Genomic DNA, 11,520 nt, shown 5'->3' on the forward strand with positions numbered 1-11,520 from the left:
GAAGATGGTGGCAGGTTGGGGAGGAGAACGGGGCAGAAAGGAGGCAGCCCCCTTCTCACCAAGCTCAGACAGGAGTCCAGGGCTCAGGAGAGTGGAGGAGCCAATTCCTGGCCAACTGCAGGGTGGCCCAGCCAGCCCCACCCTGGCACTTACGTGCAAGTGTCTTTAGGCAACTCACTCCCTGTCTCTAAGCCAGTTCTTTGGATCCTCCTTCCTGGGCTGGGAGCAGGCCTCATTCCTCCAGGCAGTGGCCAGCATCCAGGACAGACAAAAAAGAGAGAAAATGGGTGTCACAGAGGCCCTTCCACCCAAGGCGGGGCTCTGGCTTGGCAGCCCTGCTCCAGGCTGTCCAGCCTCTTGCCACAAACCCTGCACAGATCCCTGGGAGGATGTCAGCTCCGAACTTCAGGGAGGGAGAGGGAAGGAGGGGGAGGCAAAGGAGAGGATCTCAGAGCTCCTGCTGAGGATGCGGCTGGCTGACAATGGAGGGGCCTCCCTGACACAGGGACACTGGGAGACAAGGTGCAGAGGAAAGGAGGCCAGTGGAGGGGAGAAGTCCCAGAGGAGAGAGAGCAGAGGTGACAGGTTCAGAGAGGAGAGAAAGGAAAAAGGGAGAGAGATTGGAAAGGGGGAGGAGAGAGAAGGGATGGAGACGAGCAAGAGGGGAGCAAGGAGGAAAGACTGGAAGAGAAAGTGTAGGGGAAAACATGGAATGAGGAGAGGGGGAAAGGAAGATGAGTGAGAAGACGGACTGGGGGGTACCCTGAGAGAAGGAGGCGGAGAGGGGAGAGGAAAGGAGACCGTGGCGGGGAGAGCGAGGCTGGGGGAAGGAGAAGGAGGGAGAGAGAGGAAGGGACAGAGTCGGAAAATGGAAGGCAGAGGAAGGAGACGGTCGGGGGAGAAGGGGAGGGTGCGGAGCGGAGGAGCAGCCCGGAGCAGCTGAGACAGACGGGGTAAGAAGGCCGAGACGGCAGGCGGGGAGAGGGGAAGGAAAGGGAGAGAAGGGGAAGCAAGGAGCGGAGAGCTTGCTGGCGGCCGGGATGCAAAGGCCAAGGCCGAGCGGGGCAGGGGAGGGGAGAGCAGGCAGAAGGAAGGAAAGCGGGGGAAGGGAGAAGAGCAGACGGGAAATAGAGAAAAGGAGAAAAAGGCAGACAGGAGTGTGGAGAGCGAGCGAGCGGGCCGGTGGGAAAGAGAAGGGCAGAGACGGGGAGAGGCCGAGAAAGGACGGGTGTGAGGGAGGCTCGAGGAACCGGGAGTGGGGAGAGGAGGTGAGAGAGAAGTGGAAGAAGAAGGGTGGAGAGGAGAGAGCGCGAAGACCAAACTGAGAAGAGCGAGGTGTGTAGTGAGGGGTGGCTGTGCCACACAGGGTGTGCGGAGCGGCGGGAGGGCGAGAGGAGGAGGAGGAGGGATGCGGGGAAGGAGGGGGAGGAAACTGGCGGGAAGAGGGGCCCGGCCGCGGCCAGAGCGCGCACGCGCACAGACAGGCACAGGCGCGCGCACAGGAAGGCGCGCGCGGACAGGCACAGGAAGGCGCGCGCGGACAGGCACAGGCGCGCGCACAGGAAGGCGCGCGCGCGCCGAGGCCGAGGCGGTGGCCGGGGCCCGCTGAGGAGGGGAGCCGGGGGGAGCCGCGCGGAGACGAGGAGGCCGAGAGCGAGGGTGGAGGGCAGGGCGGGAGGCGCGCGCGCGCTCGGCTCACACCCGCTGCCGAGACGCCGCTCCCTCCTCAGCGCCCGGCCGCCGCCGAGGGAGAGGACGGCTCGACGGCCGGGAAAACAGAGAGGGTGCGGAGCCGACGGTGTGGGGAAGGAGCCGGGCGACGAAGGGGACCGAAGGAGCGACAGAGCTAGAACTAGAGGAGAGGGAAGGGAGGGTTTGCCGCCTCCCGAGAGGTGACGCCGTTCCAGGTCGCGGGCGGTGGCCCCGTCCCGGTGCGCGAGGAGCTGCAGAGACCGGTGGGCCGATGGTCCCCGGAGCTGGCAGGACGTGACAGGAGTTGCATGACGTGTGAAACACAAATCACGGGGCCGTTTCTTCGGAGGCAGGGGACGCCCGGCCCGGGCCGTGGGTGCCAGAGGGGCCTCCCCGCTCTAGGAGGCAGCAGGGGGCCCGGGCCTCGCAGGGGTGCAGCCCGCGGGGGGAGGCGCGGATGTGGGAGGAAGAGAGACGGAGGGACAGGAGAGGGTGAGCGAGACGCTCAGGGACGAGGAAAGGCAGAGAAATGGTGAAGGAAAATTGGGGGGGGGCACTGTCCAGGAAAGAGGAGAAGCCAGGGCGTGAGGTGGGGTAGAGTCGGAATGGCGGGAAGGACCCCGGGGGTGAAGGCGAGTAGGGGAGAAGACGAAGGAGGAAAGAAGAGCAAAAAAATCGATGAAAAGAAGGTACAGGAAAAGCCGAGTGAGAGTATGGATAGACGGGGGCGGGGGGAGATAGGAGACCCCATGGACCCCGAGTCTGTGTGAGGGACAGAGACAGAGGACGGAGAGGACAGAGGGGAACGGGAAGCGGAAAGCAGAAGGAAAAGATGTGCTCCCTGACTACAGCCAGAAGAACAGGGGGTTGGTGTGAGAACCAAATACAAGGGAAAGAAGCTGGGGATGAAGGGGACAGGAGTAGAGGAAGAGGAGAGGCACAGAGAAGCAGAGGGAGGGAAGAGGGTGCGGAGTGTAAGCCAACATGGGGAGGACCCACCACACGGTGCCCCAGAGCGGCCCTCCTGTCAGCGCTGCTGTGGGAACTAGACAGAGCAGGAAGCTCCAGGCTCAGGGATGCCACCTCGGTGTCACCCCCACCCCCCCATCCCCGTCGACATCTCCTGGGGAGCAAAGGGACAGGGTAGATGAGGGGGCTGAGTGAAGCGCAGGGGGAGGAGAGTGTGAGGTGGGACTAAAGTCCTGAGGAAAGGAGATAAGCTTCCAGAGAGGGTGAGAGCCACAGGACGGGAAGCCAGACCAGTGGGGTTGGGGTAGATGAAGGTGAGGAAGGACAAGAGCATCGTTTCGGGGAGAAATGGGAGAAGTGTGTGTATGAAATAAAGAGTAACTCTGAGGAGCACGATGAGAGGAATAAAGAAAACCTGTGTGGGCGTGTGTGGGGAGAGACGCAGATCAGGACAGAGAGGAGAGGAAGAGGAGGAGAAGCAAGGCACAATCAAGAAGGTGTGAGCAAAAGAAACCAGAAGTGTGAGGGAAATTAGTGTGCGGAGGAAAGTGTGTGTCACAGATGGGGCAGAGATAGAAACTGTGTGGGGGACAGAGGAACAGAGGTGAGAAAGAAAAAGATGAAGAGTGAGACATGGAATCAGAGTCTGAGAGAGGGAGAGAGAGTCTGAGAGAGACAGAGTCTGAGAGACAGAGAGACATAGTCTGAGAGATAGACTGAGAGTCAGACAGAGTCTGAGAGAGAGAGAGAAAGAGAATCTGAGGGAGAGAGAATCTGAGAGAGAGACAGAGTCTGAGAGAGAGTCAGAGAAAGAGACTGAGAGTGTCTGGAGTCTGAGAGAGAGTGAGTGAAAGAGTCAGAGAAAGAGAGAGTCTGAGAGACACAGAGAGAGTCATAGGGAGAGTCAGAGAATCTGAGAGTGAGAGTCTGAGAGAATGAGAGAGAATCTGAGGAGAGACAGTCTGAGTGAGAGAGTGTGTGAGTCAGAGAGAGAGAGAGTGTGTGTGAGGGAATCTGAAAGAGTCTGAGAGAGTCACAGAGTGAGAGAGTCTGAGTGAGAGTCTGAAAAAGTGAGAGAGAGAGTCAGAGAGTCTGAGTCTGAGTGAGTCTGAGACACAGAGTCTGAGAAAGAGAGGGTGAGAGAGTCTGAGAGAGAGAGTCAGAGAAAGAGAGTCTGAGAGAGTGAGAGAGCGAGTCTGAGGAAGTCTGAGAGAATCAGAGAGGGAGAGTCTGAGAGAGAGAGAGAGTGAGAGCGAGAGAGTCAGAGCATCTGAGAGAGAAAGTCTGAGAGAATCAGAATCTAAGAGAGTGAGAGCGAGAGAGTCTGAGGAAGTCTGAGAGCGTCTGAGAGTCTGAGAGAGAAAGTGAGAGCGAGAGAGTCAGAGCGTCTGAGAGAGAAAGTCTGAGAGAATCAGAATCTAAGAGAGTGAGAGCGAGAGAGTCTGAGGAAGTCTGAGAGCGTCTGAGAGTCTGAGAGAGAAAGTGAGAGAATCAGAGTTTGAGAGAAAGAGAGTCTGAGAGAGAGTCTGAGAGAGTCTGAGACAGAGTGTGTGTATGAGAATGAGAGATGGTGTGTGTGAGAGAATCTGAGTGAAAGAGAGTCTGAGAGAGAGTCACAGAGTGAGAGAGTCTGAAAGTGAAAAAGAGTGAGAGAGAAAGTGTCAGAGTCAGAGAGTCTGAGAAAGTCTGAGTGAGACACAGAGTCTGAGAGAGAGAATCTGAGAGAGTCTGAAAGTCTGAGAAAGAGAGGGTGAGAGAGAGTCTGAGCATAAGAGAATCTGAGAGAGAGAGTCTGAGGAAGTCAGAGAGAGAGAGTCAGAGAAAGAGAGAGATTCTGAGAGAGAGAGAGAGCGAGAGTCTGAGGAAGTCTGAGAGAGTCAGAGAGTGAGGGTGAGAGAATATGAGAGAGCGAGAGAGTCTGAGAGCGTCTGAGAGAGAAAGTCTGAGAGAATCAGAGAGTCTGAGAGTGAGAGCGGGAGAGTCTGAGGAAGTCTGAGCGCCTAAGAGTCTGAGAGAAAAAGTGAGACAATCAGAGAGAGAGACTGAGAGTCTGAGTCTGAGAGAGAAAGAGAGTCAGAGAATCAGAGAGGGAGAGAGAATTTGAGAGAAAGAGAGAGTCTGAGAAAGTCTGAGAGAGAGGGAGGGAGAGTCTGAGAAAGTCAAGAGAGTCTGAGAGAGGGAGAGAGTCTGAGAGGGTCTGAGAGAGGGAGACTGAGAAAGTCAGAAACAGAGAGAAAGAGAGTCAGAAAGTCAGAGAGGAGAGAGAGGCGGGAGAGTTTGAGAAAGTCAGAGATAGAGTGAGAGCGAGAGAGTCTGAGGAAGTCTGAGCGTCTGAGAGAGTCTGAGAAAGAAAGTGAGAGAATCAGAGAGAGATTGAGAGTCTGAGTCTGAGAGAGAGTCTGAGAGAATCAGAGAGGGAGAGAGGGAGAGAGAAAGAGTCTGAGAAAGTCAGGGAAAGAGAGAGTCTGAGAAAGAGAGTCAGAGAGGGAGAGTGTGAGACAGTCTGAGAGAGAGTCTGAGAAAGTCTGAGAGAGGGAGAGAGAGTCTGAGAGAGAGAGAGTCAGAGAGAAAGTCAGAGAATCAGAGAGGGAGAGAGTTTGAGAGAGTCTGAGAAAGTCTGAGAGAGTCTGAGAGAGGAGAATTCGAGACAGTCTGAGAGAGAGTCTGAGAAAGTCAGAGAGTCAGAGAGAGGGAGAGAGAGTCTGAGAGAGAAAGTCTGAGAGAATCAGAGAGAGAGAGGGAGAGAGAGTTTGACAGAGAGGGAGAGAGAGAGTCTGAGAGAAAGAGAGTCTCAGAAAGTCTGAGAGAGTGTGTGAGAGAGAAATAGAGTCTGAGAGAGAGTTTAAGAGAGTCTGAGGAAATCTGAGAGAGAGTCTGAGAGAAAAATTCTGAGAGAGTCTAAGAAAATCAGGGAGAGAGAGAGTTTGAGAGAGTCTGAGAGAGGGAGAGAGTTTGAGAGAGAGAGGTTTGAGAGAGCCTGAAAGAGGGAGAGAGAGTTTGAGAGAGAGAGGTCTGAGAGCGTCTGAGAGAGAGTCTCAGAAAGTCTGAGAGAGTCTGAGAGAGAAATAGAGATTCTGAGAAAGTTTGAGAGAGAGAAAGAGTCTGAGAGAAAGTTTGAGAGAGTCTGAGAAAGTCAGAGAGGGAAAGTTTGAGACAGTCTGAGAGAGAGAAAGAGCGTCTGAGAGTCTGAGAGAGGGAGAGAGAGAGTCTGAGAGAGAAAGTCCGAGAGAATCAGAGAGTGAGAAAGAGTCTGAGAGAGGGAGAGTCAGAGAGAGAAAGAGAGTCAGAGTTTAGAAAGTCTGAGAGAGAGAGAGAGAAATAGAAAGTCTGAGTCTGAGAGAGAGAAAGAGTCTGAGGAAGTCTGAGAGAAAAGAGAGAGAAAGTCTGAGAGAGAGTCTAAGAGAATCAGAGAGAGGGAGAGAGAGTCAGAGAGAGAGAGAGTCTGAGAGAGGGAGAGTCTGAGAAAGAGAGGAAGAGAGAGTCAGAGAGAGAAAGAGAGAGAGCAAGAGAATCTGAGGAAGTCTGAGAGAGAGAGTCTGAGAGAATCAGAGGGAGTGAGAGAGTCTGAGAAAGTCTGAAAGAGAGAGGGAGGGAACAGACAAGAGAATTACGGTGGGAAGACACTCAGAGCGAGGGAGAGGGAGAGAGATCAAGGGAGACTGGCAGGCAAGTTCCTTTCCCCTTCTGACTTTCAGTTTCCTTATCTGCTGCTCCAGGTGGTGGGAGCCTGGCAGCCGCAGCAGGGTCGGGAGAGGTAGTAACTCATGGCTTAATGGCCAGAAGAATCAGCGCCTCCTCCAGTGGGCGCTTGCTGCCTCCCATGTTCTGTTCTAGTACTTTCTTTCTTTCTTGGTCTTGACTCAGTCCCCTTGTCCCTCCCCTACGCCAGAGAGTGGCTATTATCCACGCTTTTTTTTTTTCTAATGAAGAAATAAAATTGGAGCTGAAATCTGTTGTCACCATCACTGTGAGGAGGAGACGATCTGCTGCTTCTCCAGGGTGGTGACAGAGACTCCCAGTGTAGCCCTAAATCCCTTCTGCCTGGAAAATTCAGAGCTTCCACTACTAAGAAGAAACAAAAAGAGAGAGGAAGCCGGTGGAATAGAAGGGGAGGGCAGAACAGAAGGTTTAATGAGAGGTGTCAGTGTGTGTAAATTACCTAGCACATAGTTGGTGCTCAATTAGTGCCCCTTCCCTTTTCTGTTGGAGAGCACGGAGAGCAGAAAGGAACAGAAGAGGCAGCAGAGAGGAAGGGAAAGGGGGGAGGAGATTGTGAGGAGGGGAGGCTGTGCTTATAAAAAGCTCAGCACCCAGTAGGTGCTCAATAAATGCCCATTCCAGTCTTCAGGAGAAAGGAGACAAGTCAGAAAGAAGGTGAAGAAACCACCTTAGAGGAAAAATGGGAGGAAAAACAGCCTAAGGAGAGAGAGTCATTGAGGGAAATTGCTGGGCATACAGTAGGTGTTTATTAAGTGTTCTTTCCCCAGGAGAAACAAGAAAGACGGGGAGGGGAAGCGCCAGCAGAGAGAATGAATAGGAGAAGCTGTGAAGGAAGGAGACAATATATGTAAAGCAGTGGGCACACAGTAGGTGCTTAACATGCCCATTTCCCTCCTTGGTAGTGCGCACAGAAAGAGCAGCCAGGAGGAGGGAAGAAAGCAGAGAGGAAGAGAGAAGGAAGAACAGAGCCTGTGAGGCAAACAATGGCAGACAGTGTATATAAGGAGCAGCACAGAGTAGGCGCTTAATACATGCCTATTTCCTCTCCCAGGAGAGAGCAGACAGGGCAGAGAAGAGGGGAGAAGCTGGAGGAGAGAAGGGGCCCAGGAGAAGAAATGAAGAAAAGAGAGTGTGTGTAGGTTAGGCTGTGAGTACATAGGAAGCACTCAATAAATGCACATTGACTTCCTAGGGGGGGAGAGAGAAGGGGGAAAGGAAGGTGCAGGCACAGGAAAAGGGAAAGAAAGGTTGGCTGAGGAGGTTGAGGCTGGCGGGCCAGAAGGGTGGAGGTGACCTCGAGAAGAACTGGCAAAGGGGAGGACGCACACGGAGGAGGCAGTAGGGGCAAATCATGGGGCACACAGGAGGTGCTCCGTAAATGCTTGTTCTCCTCCCCCAAAGGGCCCAGAGAACACAGGGAAGGGAGAAGCTGGCAGAGGGAGAGGGACAGGGAGAAGGAGGCAAGAGGAGGTGAGATGGGATGTTAATTGCCTGGTATACAGTAGGTGCACCATAGTTGCCTGTTTCCCCAAGAAAGAGCAGATGGAGCAGAAATGAAGGAATGGGGAGAATTGAGGGGGAGGAGAGCGTAAGGAGATTGTCTGGCATACAATAGGTGCTCGATAAATGCCCGTTTCCTTCCCTGGCAAAGAGCAGAAAGCAGCAGAGGGTAGCAGAGACCACAAGTCAGTGAAATGGGAGGGTGAGAGGAGAGTAGAGAAAGCACAGGCCATTGGTTGTCATACCATAGGTGCTCAGTAAATGTCTGTTGTTTGCCTTGGAAGAGAGCAGAGAGCCCAGAAAGACAAGGAGGGGACAGAGGAGAGAAGAGGAAGGAAGAAGGTATGAGGAAGGGAAAGTAGATGTGTAAACTACCCGGCACACAGTAGGTGTTCAGTGTGTGTCCGTTCCCTCCCATCCCCCACCCCGAGGGAGCAGAAAGTCAGAATAGAGAGGAAATCAGGAGAGAGGGAAGAAAGGAATTGGGGGAGAAAAAAGTATAGTAAGAGAGGAGACAGTTTGTAAATTTCCTAGCACACAGTAGGTGCTCCACAAACGTGCATTCCCTTCCCAGGAGACCAGGCAGATCAGGAAGAAGTGCAAGGAATCAGGGTGGAAGGGACAGGAGAGCAAGAGTATAAGGTGCAGAGGCAGTGTATGGAAATTGCCTGGCAAACACTAGGAACTTAAAAAAAATGCCCGTTTCCTCCAAGAATGGGAGCCAGAAGCTTAGGAAGAACAGCAGAGGGCACAGAGGAAGGGGCAGGGGAGACCAGAGGGTGCCGGAGGAGGCAAGGAGGCATTTCAGGTGCATACAGCAGGTGCTCCATAAATGCTTGTCCCCTTCCCTGGCAAAGCAGAAAGCAGGCTGGGAGGTCAGAAGGAGGAGGATGGGGGAGAAGGGAAGGGGGACTCTGAGGGTAGAGGCCAAAGCCAGGCCTCCTGGTGGCTGCCCCTCCCCTGGGGCCCCGGCCCACCCTCCAGCTGCCCAACTGGAGCCCGGACCAGGACAAGGGAGCATTGTCCAGGCCTGGCTCGGCCTGGGGACCGGGAAGGGCTGCTGTGTCTAGGGGGTGGGGCGCTGCCCGGTCTCTGAGTCACTCTGTGTCTCTGCATCTCCCCATCTCACTGTGTGCGCGTCTCTGAGTCTCTGTGTCCTGCCATCCCACTGTCTCCCCTCTCTAAGTCCGTGGCCCCCTATTCTGGTCTCTGTTTCACCGTCTCTGGGTCCCCCCCCCCGCATCCGTCTTTCTGTCTCTGCCCAGTCTCTTGGTCTGTCTCTCAGGCTCTGTTTCTTGCTGGCTCTGGGAGGGAGGACGGGGCCTCACCCACGGGGATCAGAGGCGGAGGAGTGAACGAGGCAAGGAGACAGGGGAGCGAGAGAGTGAGGACAGAACAGCTTTATTGAGTAGAAACCGCAGCGGAGGGCCTGGTGGCCTCCATGGGGAGCTTGGGGGGCAGGCGAGGGGCGACGACAGGGACACGAGACAGAGGGACTGAGAGACGGTGAGGGGAGAGGCAGAGACATGAAAGAGAAAGGGAGAGAGAGACAGGCCAGGAGAAGTGGGGGGAGGGACGGAGAGACAGGAGAAGGGAGAGACATGGGTGGGAGGAAGAGACAGAGATGGAGAGAGATGGAAAGAGAGAGAGAGAGAGAGACAGAAGGAAGGGAGACAAAAAGAGACAAAGGAAGACCAGGGAGCAGGAGAGATGAGGGAGAGAGGCAAGGGAGGGCAGGCAGAGATCTAGAAATGGGAGGGGGGGAGGGATGCAGAGCGAAAGGGACAGAAATGGGAAGAAACAGAGAACAGATGGAGAGAGAGACAGAAGGAAGGAGCGGATGGGGCAGGGGAGGGAGACAGACAGACAGATTCGGAGAGAAGGGGGCAGGCAGGGAGATGGGACAGAGAGAGAGAGAGAGAGAGAGAGAGGGCCCAGCCCTGGGCGGACGGTGGGGAGGTCGAGGAAGGAGCGCGGTCCCTCTCACCTGACATCGGCGGCGGCCGCCCCCCAGGACCATCTGGGCAATTTAAGGGGCGCCTTGGGGGTGGGACCTCCCCCCCTCACCGCCTTATCTGGTCAGCGCTGGGCTGCAAGAGCTAAATCGGGCCTCAGCTGTCAGCACTGGGGTGCGCGGGACAGTTGTCACCCCACCCTGCACCTGCGCAGCCTCCCTCCTGCGCCCAGAGGCCCCTGCGGGTCTGCGTGGCGCGCCCCCAGCAGGGAGCCCCTCACTCCCTGGAGCTCGGGGACAGCCTGAGTCAGGCCTGGTTCCCGCGGGCCATGGCGGCCCCCGCAGGTGGGAGCTAGTGAGGGTGCAGGGGGCATTCTGCGCGGTGAGGGGCGAAGAGTAAGCGCGCTGTCAGCCTGCGGCCCGGCAGCCTGGGCTCTCACCAGTGCAGAGCAGGAGGGGTTAGGGCCGAGGGGGGGCTGAGAGCAGGAGGGGAGGGAGAGCCCAGACCCCTCCCCAAAGGTCCCACCCTGGCACTGCGGCTCCTCACTGTGACCATATTAGGCCACGGCTGAGAAGGCACCTGGGGAGGCCACTCAGGCCCAAGAATAGAAACACTCAGGGAGTCCCGCCAGGCTGTCTGGGACCGCAGGGGACCGGCGACAGGCACAGAGGGCAGGAGGGGGCCCCAGAGGACCTAGGGAGACGGAAGCTGAGAGACACATGGGAACATCCAAAAAGGGAGACCAAGAGAGGGACACAAAGAGAGGGACAGAGGAGTCGAGACCCAGGTGTGGGAGAGCGAGCAAGCTGGAGAGGCATAGAGGGGACAGGGCGGGGTGTGGGGACCTGACGGTTGGGGTGTCCTGCTCTTTGACTTTTTCCTTTACAAGTTGGCCTTTGAGCTCCAGAAGTCTTGGGAACCCGAACCCGCCAAGCCCAAGTCCCAGCATCACCCACTGGCCTTACAAGCATCCTGCTGTGTCTGCACCTCTTCTTTTTTTTTTTTTTTTTTAAAGATTTTATTTATTTATTTGAGAGAGAGAATGAGAGACAGAGAGCATGAGAGGGGTTAGGGTCAGAGGGAGAAGCAGACTCCCTGCTGAGCAGGGAGCCCGATGCGGGACTCGATCCAGGGACTCCAGGATCATGACCTGAGCCGAAGGCAGTTGCTTAACCAACTGAGCCACCCAGGCGCCCTGCACCTCGTCTTCTGAGGGCCCTACCTGCCTCTCCCTGCCCGTGGCCTCCCTGTGTCTCTGGGTCCCCCGTTTCTGCCCACCCCTAAAAGGGGACCCCACTTTTCCCCAAGCCCCACTCTACCTGCTTACCTCCCTGGGCTCACACGCACTCATGCCTCCTCGAACAGGCCCGAGACCCCTGAAGCCATCTGCGGAGCCCCTGACCTGGGGCCCCCTCCCCCGATGTCGTCTGGTCTGTCACATCCCTTACATCCTGCTAAGCTCCGTGCCTCCACCAAATCCCAAACCGCTCCTCATCTGTTGGGGGTGGTCCCACTGTCCCAGGGTCCTAGGGCCAGATGCCTGGGTGCTTCTTTATTCCTCCTCAGTTTGCCCCCAGAGCCCACCAGAGCAGAACGGCTCGGACTCTCTGTGTCCCTCCTTTCCCTCCCCAGGGTCCAGGCTCAGGCCTCCATCCTCTCCCATCTGGACCCTCAGTCTCCTCCC

At 56.0% G+C, this 11,520-nt stretch overlaps 1 long non-coding RNA gene across 1 annotated transcript; it reads left to right on the forward strand.

The window, feature by feature from the left end:
• The first annotated feature begins 1,651 nt into the window (after nucleotides 1-1,651).
• Nucleotides 1,652-7,506, forward strand: LOC144380287 (uncharacterized). The gene is made up of 2 exons (XR_013444329.1): nucleotides 1,652-4,910; nucleotides 4,944-7,506. It is a non-coding gene; the product is annotated as an uncharacterized LOC144380287 (long non-coding RNA).
• The last annotated feature ends 4,014 nt before the right edge of the window (nucleotides 7,507-11,520 follow it).

This window comes from Halichoerus grypus, chromosome 15 (assembly GCF_964656455.1).
Source record: "Halichoerus grypus chromosome 15, mHalGry1.hap1.1, whole genome shotgun sequence".
Classification (NCBI taxonomy): Eukaryota; Metazoa; Chordata; class Mammalia; order Carnivora; family Phocidae; genus Halichoerus; species Halichoerus grypus.